This window comes from Pinus tabuliformis, chromosome 7 (assembly GCF_031772625.1).
Source record: "Pinus tabuliformis cultivar Carrire ecotype Pingquan chromosome 7, CPIR1, whole genome shotgun sequence".
NCBI classification, from domain to species: domain Eukaryota; kingdom Viridiplantae; phylum Streptophyta; class Pinopsida; order Pinales; family Pinaceae; genus Pinus; species Pinus tabuliformis.
In genome coordinates, this window is record NC_142293.1 from 655,944,693 (window position 1) to 655,961,432 (window position 16,740).

The following is a 16,740-nucleotide window of genomic DNA, read 5'->3' on the forward strand; positions in this document are numbered from 1 at the left end:
CTATTTTTTTCTCAACTTTTCATTCTCGAGCTCATAAATTTTCAGGTGCTTCTCTTTCTTCAAATTTACCTCTGATAGGTTGTTGATTTCCTTTAGATCAGAGATTAACTTCTTTCTAAAAACGATCCTTTCATCTAGATCATTTTCTTCACTATTAGAGGTGCTAGCTGAGTCACCACAAAGATCTAGAATCATCTGTGTCCATGGAGTCTTCCATAGGTCTAAGGGTTATCCCTTCTTCAATACTACCTAAGGTATTCTCATTTTCTCCTATGGATGAGCACACTAGGAATGCCTCTCCTTACTATGAAGATTGCTCATTTTCTATTGCTACTAAAGTGGATCTATATTCAAGTGATTAAAATGAACATCTAGATAATGAATGACCTATCTCTTTGCATGTGTCACACAACAATATCTTACCTTCAGATTCACATGGATTCTCATCCAGGTATTCTCCTTCACCATCCTTGGAGTGTGTTTTCACTCAGGTTGTCCCTAAAGCTCCTTAAAGGGATACGGCCAAGGTAACCACAAACCAATCTTTGGACTGCAGGTTCTAGCCCACCTGCAATCAGAGAGGGCTCTCTCTTTATGATTTAGCTTTGTTGATGATGATTTTAGGCTAGTTATTGAGTTCAAGGGGTTTTGTTTATGTTTTGGTGGGAAGGATGATGCTTTCAAGTAGAGAGGTAGGTATAGTATGAGAGTTTCAAACCATTGGGCATGGAGTCAAGGAGTAGGACTGCTGGTGCAATTTCTTGGTCACAAGAGGAATATGGAGCAAGCTAGCTGCACATGAAACAATGATTCAAGCTAAAAGGATGGAATGAAGGCTAAGGAATGAGAGGCAACAAAGAATCTCTCGTTCAGCTTAACAGAGAGAAGGTGAATGAGCTCTATCTAGGAGTAGTCGAGAATCCCTAGATAATTGTCATACATGGGTGAATTAGAGGAAATATGAGCCAAAGGGAATTCATATTCATTACTAATTCAGATGAAAGCATAAAGAAACAGCAAAAATTGAGCATAGAGTGCAGCCAAGCAAGTTCTAAGCTAATCTTTCTTTCTGCTATTTAGATGGTGATACATGTATAGTATGAGCATATATCAATGAAAACAGAGGTAAGAGGCACTTATTGAGTCATGTTACAGCACAAGAATTCCATAATTCACTCTTCAAACATTAATACATAGCACACAGTCCATTCTCCAAGCTTTCAGCAGTCTTTGATTAAGGAAAACATATCAGATATACAGAGCGAGTCTCTCTTGGAGTGCATTAACCAACCAACCCTCTAAACAGTGAATTAGGGTGGTTTATATAGAGGAAATATCCAAAATATCTATTACAACCGACCTTAAACAGGTCTGAGGGAAATGAGTTTTTTTAACCTAATATTATCTTGAAATTAATGCAAGGAAATATCTTTGAGCTGCGCTGGAGGCAGCTATATCAAAATGAGTTAATATGGTGTCCTTATGGCTCTGCGCTGTTCATTTAGCCATAACTATGCTTTGGGTTTTGATCTCCTGCTCTTGAGTGGCTTTGATGTGCATTAACTATGATTTGAGAGCCTTAAATGGCTTCACCACTTTCTTTGACTTTCCTTGGGGGCCTTTAATGTTCACTTGCTTTGGAATTGCTGATCTAATACTCTTTGCCGCTTCACTGATACTCTTTGTTTTAAACAAGGCTTCATCTTTCCTCTGATACTCTTTCACAATTGAATCGGGCCGTTTTCTCTTCCTTGCTGTGTTTGAAACTGTCAAATCATCCCTTTTTCTGCCCTTTCAAGGCAAAAATGGCTGCTGCAAATGATTTTCGTGGCCTCTGGAATGATATTGGTGCTGGCCGATTTGAATATGAATATGACTGAAGAAATCCTGTTAAACTGCACATTTTCGAGCCTACTGGTAGCTGAGCCATGAGAGGGCTCCATTTTGGTCAATTTTTCTCAGCGATGCGTGATCGAAAACTGCCTCGGTTTTTCATTCTAGGCATCCTTTGCTACAAATTTCGCGCTTCGCGCCCTTTTTGGTGATGACGTTAGCGGTGGGTCCCAGTACAGCGGTGACGTGGTAGGGTGACGTCAGTAGGGTGACGTGGGAGTACGGTGGGGTGATGACGTGGCACAGGACACGGTGGCGGGAGGCCGACGCAGGCTGATGAAGTCATAAAGACGTGGCGCTGACCTGGTGCTGTCATCAGGGGAGGAGAGACAGAAGGCGGTTTGTGGTTTCATCGAACCGCCCTCTGTACGGGAGCGGTATTTGTCAGAGGGACTCCGATGCAGTCACGCATCTTTGGTACGGTGGAGAAACCGCTAGCCTATCAGAGGCTAAGCGTCGGACGTCGGGGCGGCTCCGAAATGCACGTGAGCCATTGGATCTCGGAGGGCAGATCGAAGGGTTGATAGAGCGCGGAGCTGCAGGTACGATAATATGAGGGGCCCGCCGAGTATTTAAATCATTTGTTAATACGGCCGGGGGGGGGGGGGGGGGGGGGGGGGGATTTAATAACGTGGGTTTTTATGGGTTTTATATAGCATGGGTATGATTTGAACTGATTTATCACAAAATATGAACGCGGATTGACATAGAAAATGGTTCATGAGGGGGGGGGAAACAAATGGCTATCAATTCAACCAGAGGTTTAACTGATTCCAAGGGGCAAACGCGGAAGGGTTAAATATAAGTCCCAGATGGACTTAATATTTCCCCAAACTTTTGGAATATATGGCTATAGTGCCAAGGGGTGGGGATATTATTATTTTTGGGATTTTATATAGTTTTAGTAGTAATAGGGATGGGAAAGTTTAGGGAGCTATATAGTAGAGTTAGGAGTTAATATGAGTTTAAGAGGTGAAAGTAGAGCAGAAGGCTAAGTTTCAAAAGTAAAACTTAGACATAGTGGTAAGTGAGAGTGGGGGACTGATTTTACACAAGAAATGTGGCTTCTTTTCTTTGAGGAAAGCCAACATTTAACTTGATGTTTCACAAAAATGAAGTAAAACTAGGACTTGTTGGGCAGATCCCAAGGTCCTTTAGGGGGATGTTAGTAAGAGACTTTTAGGGGGAGTGAAGGGGAATTAGACATGCTTCCAAACTTTGCCATCATAACACAGCATTGGTACTTCTGCCACTGATGAGATGAGCTTTCTTTGTCAAGGCCAAAACTGAAGATGATCTTGCTTCTGCAACCCCAGGCTACCTACCCAACTTAATAAACCTAGCATTTTTTGTTACTTCAGGAAGGGTGCACTTAGACTTGCAGACCTTGATTATCCTCTTTTCTTTTGACTGCCCTCCTAACTAGATCTACCCTTATCTCTTCCAAGGACCCAGATTAAGCAGTTGGGCTCCTTCATTTCTCTGCCTATCTACTCTTCTGCCAAGCTTGAACTGTTTGGACAGGTATTCTTTCTCTAGTCTAAAACAAGCAATTTAAACCTAAGGAAGCCAAGATTAAGCTGTTTGGCCTTCCCTTAATCGAGAAATATTTCAAAAATGGAACTTTTGCAGTATGGAAAAGATGAACATTTTTGGCACTTCCACTGTCAATCATGAAATATGAAACCTATTGCAATAGGAGGCTAACAGTGGCTCCACTTGGGGATGGCTTTTCCTTGTGAAAAGTCAAGAACAGTAGGTCAGATTGCCTTGATCTTCAATTGTTGCTGTACTCTGAAAACTTCCCTTTGCTGGCTACTTTATTTATGTATATGACAACAAACTTGAAGAGCTTAGGGCCTTCACTTCGGGCTTCAACTACAGCAAGTTTGCCATCCAAAAAAAAACCAAAATCCTACCTACTTACGCTAATCAGCCTTCTGTTTGCTGGTTAGGTAAAATTAAATAGCCAGTGCAACCATTTAAGCAATTGTAGAAAGAAACGAACTGCCTGACTGACAGTCAGTGAAATCATGGACATTATTCGGTCATGTGCCCCCATTATCAAAATTGTGACATAGAAAGGCCACTGCTGATATACTTGGCCCTCATAGAGAAAACATATTAAAGATTTTGAGTTGAGAAGATTCTTCATGTAATCTGCTACATGATCAACAAAAGCATCATGTGGGATAGTCTCTTCTGGGCCTTCTTTGTCCAATGGAACAGCTGCATCCTCTGTAATGAACCCTGCAACCAATTCCTCAGTCTTTTCCTTGAAAGCATGATTATGCTCAATCTGTAAGTCAAAAGGTAATATGATTTCCCCATGACTTGGAGAAGGAAGATTCTGCAAGAATTCTTTAGGATCACGAAAATCATATGAATGAATGTGAGAATGCAAGAGTTCAATTTCATTTTCATGTTCTTCAACAACTAAATCAAGAAAATACATTTTGATTTGAGGCTGTTGTATTGTTTTGACCTTTAACAACACCAATCTAAAAAAATCTTCATCAAGCTCATATTCGGATAACAGCTTCCTGAATTCATCTAAAGCTCGAGCTATTGCAAGATCTTCCACACACCTGGTCATCTTGTCTGACTATTAATTCTTAGAATTGATCGGAAAACTTGAAGCTCTGGATCCTATTTCTCTTTCGGGTTCGCTCCTCCAGTGGAGTCTTGTTTGAAAAGATGATGTGGAGTCGCCAGGTGGATGATTTATCTTTTGGTGTGTCTGATCCCTGTCCACCATCACAGATCAGATCTAAACATGAAAAAGTTCTGAAGAAAAGGAGCACTTTCTCCAGAAAACAAGATTTCCTCTTTGGAGCAACCTTCCAAGTTGTTTCTTGGATTTTTCTGAGAATGTCCCCAGTGGAGATTTCCAACTTGATTTGTGAGACTATCTGAGGATTTTCCCCATTGGAGTCACCATTATGTTATCACTCAGGTTGTCCCTAAAGCTCCTTAAAGGGATACGGCCGAGGTAACCACAAACCAATCTTTGGACTGTAGGTTCTAGCCCACCTGCAATCAGAGAGGGCTCTCTCTTTATGATTTAGCTTTGTTGATGATGATTTTAGGCTAGTTATTGAGTTCAAGGGGTTTTGTTTAAGTTTTGGTGGGATGGATGATGCTTTCAAGTAGAGAGGTAGGTATAGTATGAGAGTTTCAAACCATTGGGCATGGAGTCAAGGAGTAGGACTGCTGGTGCAATTTCTTGGTCACAAGAGGAATATGGAGCAAGCTAGTTACACATGAAACAATGATTCAAGCTAAAAGGATGGAATGAAGGCTAAGGAATGAGAGGCAACAAAGAATCTCTCATTCAGCTTAACAGAGGGAAGGTGAATGAGCTCTATCTAGGAGCAGTCAAGAATCCCTAGATAACTGTCACACATGGGTGAATTAGAGGAAATATGAGCCAAAGGGAATTCATATTCATTACTAATTCGGATGAAAACATAAAGAAACAACAGAAATTGAGCATAGAGTGCAACCAAGCAAGTTCTAAGCTAATCTTTCTTTCTGCTATTTAGATGGTGATACATGTATAGTATGAGCATATATCAATGAAAACAGAGGTAAGAGGCACTTATTGAGTCATGTTGCAACACAAGAATTCCATAATTCACTCTTCAAATATTAATACACAGCACACAGTCCATTCTCCAAACTTTCAGCAGTCTTTGATTAAGGAAAACATATCAGATATACAGAGCGAGTCTCTCTTGGAGTGCATTAACCAACCAACCCTCTAAATAGTGAATTAGGGTGGTTTATATAGAGGAAATATCCAAAATATCTATTACAACTGACCTTAAACAGGTCTGAGGGAAATGAGTTTTTTTAACCTAATATTATCCTGAAATTAATGCAAGGAAATATCTTTGAGTTGCGTTGGAGGCAGCTGTATCGAAATGAGTTAATGTGGTGTCCTTATGGCTCTGTGTTGTTCATTTGGCCATAACTGTGCTTTGGGTTTTGATCCCCTGCTCTTGAGTGGCTTTGATGTGCATTAACTGTGATTTGAGAGCCTTAAATGGCTTCACCGCTTTCTTTGACTTTGCTTGGGGGCCTTTAATGTTCACCTGCTTTGGAATTGCCGATCTGATACTCTTTGCTGCTTCACTAATACTCTTTGTTTTAAACAGGGCTTCATCTTTCCTTTGATACTCTTTCACAATTGAATCGGGCCGTTTTCTCTTCCTTGCTGTGTTTGAAACTGTCAAATCATCCCTTTTTCTGCCCTTTCAAGGAAAAAATGGCTGCTGCAAATGATTTTTGTGGCCTCTGGAATGATATTGGCGTTGGCCGATTTGAATATGAATATGACTGAAGAAATCTTGTTAAACTGTTCATTTTCGGGCCTGCTGGTAGCTGAGCCATGAGAGGGCTCCATTTTGGTCAATTTTTCTCAGCGATGCGCGATCGAAAACTGCCTCGATTTTTCATTCTGGGCATCCTTTGCTGCAAATTTCACGCTTCGTGCCCTTTTTGGTGATGACGATAGCATGATGTCAGCGGTGGGTCCCAGTACGGCGATGACGTGGCAGGGTGACATGGTAGTACGGTGGGGTGATGATGTGGCACAGGACACGGTGGCGGGAGGCCGATGCAGGCTGATGAAGTCATGAAGACGTGGCGCTGACCTGGTGCTGTCATCAGGGGAGGAGAGACAAAAGGCGGTTTGTGGTTTCATCGGACCGCCCTCTATACGGGAGCGGTATTTGTCAGAGGGACTCCGATGCAGTCACGTGGAGACACGCGTCTTTGGTACGGTGGAGAAACTGCTAGCCTATCAGAGGCTAAGTGTCGGACGTCGGGGTGGCTCCGAAATACACGTGAGCCATTGGATCTGGGAGGGCAGATCGAAGGGTTGACGGAGCGCGAAGCTGCGGGTACGATAATATGAGGGGCCCGCCAAGTATTTAAATCATTTGTTAATACGGTGGGGGGGGGGGGGAATTTAATAATGTGGGTTTTTATGGGTTTTATACAGCATGGGTATGATTTGAACTGATTTATCACAAAATATGAACGCGGATTGACATAGAAAATGGTTCATGAGGGGGGGGGGGGGAACAAATGGCTATCAATTCAACCAGAGGTTTAACTGATTCCAAGGGGCAAATGTGAAAGGCTTAAATATAAGTCCCAGATGGACTTAATATTTCCCCAAACTTTTGGAATATATGGCTATAGTGCCAAGGGGTGGGGATATTATTATTTTTGGGATTTTATATAGTTTTAGTAGCAATAGGGATGGGAAAGTTTAGGGAGCTATATAGTAGAGTTAGGAGTTAATATGCATTTATGAGGTGAAAGTAGAGCAGAAGGCTAAGTTTAAAAAGTAAAACTTAGACATAGTGGTAAGTGAGAGTGGGGGACTGATTTTACACAAGAAATGTGGCTTCATTTCTTTGAGGAAAGCCAACATTTAACTTGATGTTTCACAAAAATGAAGTAAAACTAGGACTTGTTGGGCAGATCCCAAGGTCCTTTAGGGGGATGTTAGTAAGAGACTTTTAGGGGGAGTGAAGGGGAATTAGACATGCTTCCAAACTTTGCCATCATAACACAGCATTGGTACTTCTGCCACTGATGAGATGAGCTTTCTTTGTCAAGGCCAAAACTGAAGATGATCTTGCTTCTGCAACCCCAGGCTACCTACCCAGCTTAATACACCTAGCATTTTTTGTTACTTCAGGAAGGGTGCACTTAGACTTGCAGACCCTGATTATCCTCTTTTCTTTTGACTGCCCTCCTAACTAGATCTACCCTTATCTCTTCCAAGGACCCAGTTTAAGCAGTTGGGCTCCTTCATTTCTCTGCCTATCTACTCTTCTGCCAAGCTTGAATTGTTTGGACAGGTATTCTTTCTCTAGTCTAAAACAAGCAATTTAAACCTAAGGAAGCCAAGATTAAGATGTTTGGCCTTCCCTTAATAGAGAAATCTTTCAAAAATGGAACTTTTGCAGTATGGAAAAGATGAACATTTTTGGCACTTCCACTGTCAATCATGAAATATGAAACCTATTGCAATAGGAGGCTAACAGAGTGAAACTAAGTAATCTTCTCATAGGAAGAAAAATTGTCAATATTTTGAGCATCTCCCCTTTTAAATGCCTTCTCCTTTTTCTTACTTTTCTTCTTATCAGCATGAGCTACATGTTCTGGTTCACTAGTTGAGCAACATCGTTCCTTAACTTCTTCTTGAGCCACATGAATATATCCTTCATAAAGACATTGTAGTCTATCCAAAATTTCCCTTTATTTCTTTCAATGCCTTACTTTATTAACATTTAGATTAGATAACCCTTTCATGATGACCTCCTTGGCTTCTTCATTCTGCTCACTCTTTTCTCCATTCAATATGAAGCACCATACATCAACATCCAAGGCCATTAAATAAGCTTCCATTCTAATCTTCCATAATACATACTTTGATCCATTTAAGAATGGAACTCCTTCTGATGTAAGCCAAGTTTGATTAGCCATTGTTTCCCTTTAATCTACCTTCTAGAGGTTAAGCTATTCCTGAAGGAACTTGGCTCTGATACCAATTGTTGGAAACAATGTTAATACTGAGAGGGGGTTCAATCAATATTAAGGATATTTTTTAGTTCCCTATGCCAATTTAATTTTCTTATTAAAACTTGGAAACCGTTCATATAATCAATAACAACGTGTAATATGGCAGCAATATGAAATAAACATACAAGCACACACCGTGAGCATCGTGCACATGAGACACAAGGTTTTACGTGGAAACCCTTTAGGGAAAAAACCACTAAAGCTTGTTTTTGTTATTGATGTAAAATATGATCACCTACTCTATTACATAAATCTATTTTGTGGTTCACCACTCATAGGATGCACCAACTCCCTTTGATTGTTTACTAGCACCCACTGGCAGGAAGAACCAACTCCTTCCTTTTGTAGACACCTGTCCAGCTTAACAGAAGTACCATTTGAAGCACCAACTTCACAAATTTGTTGCAAGAACCAAGTTGCAGTTCCTTGGATTTATGCAAGCACCAACTTACAGGGGGAACCAACCCCCAAGCCTTCTCAAATACTCACTAGATATGGAAGAACCAACCATTATGTAGGCTCCAACCCACACTCAGCAAGGAAACTCAATGTTCTCTTTAATTGGCATCCACTCTCCCTGATATCAACTTTGTTCTTCAAAACACTTGGCCCACTCAACACTCTCTGCACTTTGTTGTCTCTACAACATCTCGATATTCTTCTCAACAATAATCACTCGTATCATCCCTTGCACTACTCTATTCTCTGCTCTTCATCAACAAAGACACTATCAGCCTTTTTCACCACAACACTCATTCTCTCTGGATCTCTAACTTCTTCTTAAGCACTCTCCACATTTCCCAGTAGAACATGCTCACTTTACCTCATGCATAACAATGCATCCACAAACCATATCTCTCCACACAGTTCACTCACAATAATGTTACTTCCCCCTAAATTCGCTCAACTGGGATTCTCTTTTTTGTTCCTCTGCTGCTTAGAAGTCGATGCTGCCACTACTGTCTTGTATCCACACTTCTTGAGTGTACTTTGATATGGATTTTCCATTTTGCTATCACATCTAACTTGGTCTTTGTTACTGCATTAAACATGAGAATGGCCAGTCGACTATTTTCTCCATACTGAGAATTAATTTTCAGACCACCTGCACACTTCAGCCAGGCATTGTCCTTTTTGTGGACAAATCTCCTTATCACTAAGGCTCTCCATGCTTATTCATGGCTTCACACAACTTTATTGTACTTCAGCATGGATTCTATGTGGACCATTGTCCTCGTTACCTTGTCTTAGTGCTTTCCGCATATCCATCTGACTCCATAAACCAACTCTGTTGATCTTCATTTTATCTTCAACTATAGACCCATTCATCCATTTAACTCACTAAGGCATGTATCAGAGCACAAATATGGCTTGTATCACCGCAAGGCATACCCAACACTCTTTTATGTAAATCTTGGTCCTTTCTACCTTGACCTAGCGATCTTTGACAATCGCCATTACTCCTGAGACCAACTCCTCTATGCGAACGTGGTCCTTGCTCTCGACTCATCCATCTACAATACACCTTTGCACTATTATATCAAAGACACAAGATATCATAACTCATACAAGAGGAATTCTATAATATGACTAAGTTCCGATACCCTTAGCCCCTTGGTGATTGGCTCCCTCAATGTCTTCTTTCTCATAAGACTGTGCCTATGACCATCAACTTAGCATACTATTGTAGTGTTATATCAGATCCCCTTTATATCATAACTTCTACAATGTCCCGAATATGTTTTAGCTCCCTCTTCTTAGCCCTCATCGCTTTTCACATCATAGGACCACTGTTTATGACTGCCAGTATAACACTTAGGTGCCAAGCCTTCAAGTTCCTGTCGGGGGCCTATCTCCCTATGTTATATCTCTCACCCTTGGTTCTTTTAAATTCCTGACGAAATGCCAAAACATGCATTAGAGCTCCCCACGCATCGTAATTTTTTCAAATATGAATTTACATAGGAGTTACAAGATCTCCATCCTCCGATATACTCCATAGCACTTGGGTGCTAGCCCTGCTCTACACCCTTGGTTCTTTGGGTCTCCACATGACCATGTGCTAGTTAATATCGGAGCCCCCTTTATCATAACTTTTTTGAATTCCATTTGCATAGCTTTTACGAGGTCCTCAACCTCCGATATCCTTACCTCTGATATACTAACCTTCAGAACGTTGTCATGCTTACATCATATCTCCATGTGGCACCTCCTAAAAGGTGACATGTGTTAACTTGATTTTCCCCATTGGGCGACTGAAAATGCCAAAATAGGCTGCTACATGTCCACCTTGCTACCACATCATGCTCACATTAGCTACCACGGTAGCTTCTCATAGCCAATCACATGCTTCCATGTGTCCTACCCAAGGAGAGAGAAAGAGACTCCTTGGTCCCTAGTCTTGCACTTGAATCCTTTGTATTTTTTCTCCTTCGCAAACCTCGACATTTTCAATGAGTTTCAAACATAAGGATTTATGAGGTTTCGATATTCCGATATGCTTCGACCTTTGATATTTTGATGCCCTCCATCTTTCAATATCTTGATATGGCATGCTCCACTATAAACCTTTCGATGCTTCTCCGGCCCTATGATTTGGGCTTCCCATTGCTCAACCTTCCGATATTCCAATATCCACCTGCTTTGATCTTCTATGTGCCAATGACGTCCAACTTCCAATATCTAGATATTACCTGTTTTGATATCAGCCTTCCGATGCTCCTATGTCCCTATGCTCTAGGGATCCAATATTCTCTGATCTCTGATATATCCTTCTCCAATGTTTTGATATTGGATCCTGACATGCTCCAATATTCATCCTTGTGCTCTGCTGAACTCTGATATTTTTCCTGCTTAGGACTTCAAGACCATGACTTCAACACACCATAACTTTTGATCTAGGAGTCCATTTTTATACTTCTAGATATCATTGGAAAGCTCTTTCAGATAAATTTATAATGGAGAGGGTATGATGTATCCTTTGAGGCCATTTCCTACCTATAAAATGGCTACAAAATATCTCCCATTATTTTCTCCTTGACCCTTAACAATGTAAACTTTGAAACGGGAACTGATATTATTACCTATTTCGTAGAGGTAGCAAAAAAATGACCCGATTTTGAAAAGGGGTGATGCAGAACACAAATGTTTTTTTTAGAGCATAGTTTTTGGCACTTTAATTTTTTTTATGTATATTGTGTTTTAGAATGGTATTGATTTTCATGCTGATTTTAAAAAGTGGTAATTCTGCATCAGGCCCTTTTTTTAAAAGACCTATTTTTTGACTTTAAATTTTCTAATGTATGAAATGTAAATAATTATTTTCTAAATTTAGAAATTTTTGAAGTGGTCTTCTTCTTCATATTTTCTTGTTTTTATTTAAATTTTTTTCTTTTTGTAGTGAGGTTTTTATTGTTTTGCATATTTAAAGAAGAAGGTCGATATTTTGAATTTTCGATATTCTACATATTTATACATCGTTAATTAATTTTTCAATCCGGATGAAATTGTCTCTAAAAAACAATAATTTTTAACAATTGACATAAAAATAACCATTTTTAACATAAATATAACTAAAAAACTACACATTTTGATAATTTTTTGTAATTTTTTGCTAGAAATGACATGTCAAAATCACAATTTTTATAGGAAAATTTTAACTAAAAATGGTTAAATAATAGTTTCTTTTATGAATTTCATGTCAAAAAAATAATAATCATCACTGTTTTTTTAGATAATGATTAACATAAAAATTAATGCAAAAATCACATAATACAAATATTGAACGCATAACAACCTTAATTGAGTGCTTATTCTTCTCATAAAATGTCAAAGTCAAAACATTACAAGTATAACTAATTAATAGTTACAAAAAATTAGCTTGATTTCCAAGCATAACTTAAATTTAATCAACAATGTCACGTAATCCAAACTCTTCGTCCTCTAGAGTTTCATCATTGTCTTCTTCCACAATATTTTCTGCTTCATTTTGCTCATTTTCCTCTTCTAATGGATCTTTGATGTCTGTGAATCTCCCAATGTATGCCTTTCCAATCATTCCGTGTAATGGTGGTTGGGGTTCCTTTGACTTTTGTGCCACACATGATTCACTAATGTCCCCTTTCTTCAACCCAATTTCTTGCATTGCATCTAGAAGAAATTGAAGAGCATTAATTCTTTGCTGAATAAAATTGCACTGTATTGGATATTTTTTAATGGCAATGCAATTTCTTCCTTTTTGAAGGCAGCATGCTAGTGTTGTACCTAATTATCAAGCACAAAAGAAATAATGAAGTGAATTAGTACAATGACATAAATTAAGAAATAACATATTGAAACTCAATTCCATATAATAAAATTTATCTGAGCCAAAAAATAAATCCAAAACCCAATCTCCTTCATTTGAACATATGTCTATAAGATAGTTAATCAATAACTCTGATTTCTGATAAATGTTAACTATCTCTCCTTTTGCTTCTTTGTCTTCATATGTTAGTTTTCTCACAACAACGTCATAAGTCAATATTTGGCTATGGCTCTTTCCATCTACCTGATTAAAAATCATAGACATATAGCTATCATCTTTTGCCCAGCTATCAATATGGATGAACTCACAATCATTTATAAATAGTTGATCTTCACGGTTAAGAAGATTTGACATTTTCCTGTAACATGAAATAGTAAAAGTTCAATTAACTTGTACAAAAATGAATTTTTTAACATTAATCAAATATACATTTTAAACATCTTACCATGTAACTTGCATCCTTGAATTTGTTTTCCCCTTGAAGCTTGACAATAACAATAACCCCAGTGCCCCAACAGCTCGCGGGGGTGGTGAAGCAATTCCGGGAATCACCCTGCCACCCCCGCGAGCCGTTGGGCCTCTGCAGTGGGACAAACGGATGCGGACAGCCTCCGCCCCACCCCGGCAGCCCAGTGGCCCGTGGGGGTGGCAAGCTGATTCCAGGAATCACCTCGCCACCCGTACGAGCCGTTGGGCCTCCACGGTGGTGCGAAGGGTTGCGGACAGCCTCTGCCCCACCCCGACGGTCCAACAGCACGCAGGGGTGGTGGGGTGATTCCCAGAATCACCCAGCCACCCCCGCAGGCCATTGGGCTGCCAGGGTGGGGTAGAGGGTTGAGGACAGCCTCTGCCCCACCCCGGTGACCCAACGGCCTGCGGGGGTGGTGGGGTGATTCCTGGAATCACCTCGAATCACCTTGTCCTCCACCCCACGCTAGTGGCCCAATGACCTGAGGAGTGGCGGGGTTATTCTGGGAATCACCCTACCACCCCTGTGAGACGTTGGACCCCTGGGGTGGGGCGGAAGGGCTGCAGACAGCCTCCGTCGCACCCCGGTGGCCCAGTGGCCTGCGAGGGTGGCGAGGCGATTCTGGGAATCACCTCACCACCCTCGCAGGCCCCCACCCCAGCGGCCCAACATCCCACGGGGGTGGCAGGGTGATTCTTGATTTTGGGAATCACCCCGTCACCCCCGCGGGACTTTGGGCCGCCGGGGTGTGGCGAAGGCTGTGATTCCCCTACCACCCCTAGCACCACTACGTCCCGTTTGGCCGCCAAGGTGGGGCAGAGGCCGTGATTCCACTGCTACCCTCATGGGTTGTTGGGCTGCCGGGGTAGGGCGGAGGCTTCGGACATCCTCTGCCCCACCCCGGTGGCTCAACGACCCACCATTGGGCCCCTGGGGTGGGGGCCCACAAGGGTGGTAGGATGATTCTCAGAATCATCCTGCCACCTCTGCGGGTCGTTGGGCTGTAGGGGTGGGGCGAAGGCTGTCCACAGCCCTTCTGCCCCACCCTAGCGGCCCAATGGCCCGCGGGGGTGGCGGGGTGATTTCGAGAATCACCCTACCACCCCTACGGGCTGTTGGGCTACCAAGGTGGGGTAGAGGCTCTCCACAACCCTTCGCCCCACCCCAGTGGCCCAACGGTCCAAGGGGGTGGCAGGGTGATTCCCGAAATCACCCCGCCACCCGAGTTGGCCGTTGGGTTGTTGGGGTGGGGCGGAGGCTCTCCGCAGCCCTCCGCCACACCCCAGCAACCCGCGGGGGTCGCATGGTGATTCCTAAAATCACCCTGCCACCCCTGCGGGCCGTTGGGTTGTTAGGGTGGGGCAGACGCTCTCCATGGCCCTACGCCCCACCTAGTGGCCCAACGGTCCGCTGGGGTGGCGGGGTGATTCCTAGAATCAACCTACCACCCCTGCAAGCCGTTGGGCTGCCAAGGTGGGGTAGAGGGCTGCGGACAGCCTCCGCTTGACCTCGGCAGCCCAACGGCCTGCAGGAGTGGCGGAGTGATTCCAGGAATCACCACTCCACCCCCATGGGCCGTAGGGCCACCTAGGTGGGGCAGAGAGCTGCGAACAACGTCAGCCCAACAACCTGCAGGGGTGGCAGGGTAATTCCTGTAATCACACCACCACCCCCACGGGCCGTTGGGCCGCTGTTGTGGGGCGGCTCACACCGGAGGCCCATTGGCCTGCAAGGATGGCAGGGTGATTCCAGGAATCACCCCGCCACCCCCGCGGGCCTTTGGGCCGCTGGCATGGGGTGAATGGCTGCAGACAGCCTTCGTACCACCCCAGCGGCCCAATTTCTCGTGGGGGTGGCGGGGTGATTTTGGGAATCACCCCGCCCTCCGCCCCACCCCGACGCCCTAACAGCCCACGGAGATGGTGGGGTGATTTTCCGGGAATCACCTCTCTCTCTGCTCCACCCAAGTGGCCCAATGGCCCACGGGGGTGGCGGGGTGATTTGCGGAATCACTCTGCCACCCTTGTGAGCCATTGGGTTGCCGGTGTGGGGCAGAGGGCTGCGGACAGCCTCCTCCCCACCCTAGCGGCCCAACGGCTTGCACGGGTGGTGGGATGATTCTAGATAGCTTCCGCCCCACCTTGGTGGCCCAAAGATCCGCGAGGGTGGTGTTGTGATTCTGGGAATCACCCTGCCAACCTCGTCTGTCGTTGGGCCACTAGGGTGGGGTGGAGGCTGTTTACAACCCTTTGTGCCAACCTAGCAGCCCAACAGCTCGTGGGGGTGGTAGGGTGATTGGTGATTCCCAGAATCACCGTTCCACCCCCGCGAGCCATTGGGCTATCGGGGTGGGGCGAAGGGCTCCGAACAACCTTGGGCTGCTGGGGTGGAGGGGTGCGGATAGCCTCTGCCACAGCCTCGCGAGCCGTTGGGCTGCCGGGGTGGGGTGGAGTGTGGGGTGATCCTCGTAATCACCCTACCACCCTCGTGGGTTGTTGGGTCACAGGGGTGGGGTGGAGGTTGTTCGTAGCCCTTCGCCCCATCCTGGCAGCCCAACGACTCACAGGGGTGGTGGGGTGATTCCTGGAATCACCCCGCCACCCCCACGGGCCGTTGGGCTACCACGGTGGGAAGGAGTCTATCTGCAGCCCTCTGTTACACCTCAATGGCCTAATGGCCCACGGGGGTGGTGGGGTGATTCCCGGAATCACCCCGCCACCTCCTTGGGCCGTTGGGACACTGGGGTGGGGCGGAGGCTTTCCGTAGCCCTCCACCCCACTCTGGTGGCCCAACGACCCACGGGGGTGGTGGGGCGAATCCACAAATCACCCCACCACCCCCATGGGCCGTTGGGCCAGCAGGGTGGGGCAGAGGGTTGTGGACAGCCTCTTCCCCACCCCGACAGCCTAACGCGAATTACCCTACCACCCCTGCCGACCATTGGGCCATCGGTGTTAGGACCTGTGGTCCGTGCAATGGGCAGGGAGACTCCACCGTGCGAAGGACGTGTGAAATATGAAACGAAACGAGCCAAGAAATGAGTTTATAAGGTGTTGGGTGAGTTGAGGGGGCGGTTCGACGAGTTGGGCGGGCTGACCCTCCTCTTAGGTGAGACAACACATGTTGAATGAGTTAGCTTGGGCGTTTGGTATGGGTCGGCCGGGTGACATAACCCGCCACCCACCTGTATATATTAGAGGGCGTTTGGAGGCAAACGACCATCATTCGATCAACACGAGTTCAAACAAGGAGTTATGCAGTGCGTGGATGAGCCCGCATGACGGGCATAACTCGGGTGTAAAACTCATTCAAGAAAGTCATTCAAGAAAGTCGTTCGAGAATTCGTTCGAGAAAGTCATTCAAGAATTCATTCAAGGAACTCGTTCAAGAAAGTCGTTCAAGAATTCGTTCGAGAAAGTCATTCGAGAATTCATTTGAGAAGTCATTCGAGAAATTCGTTCGAGAAGTC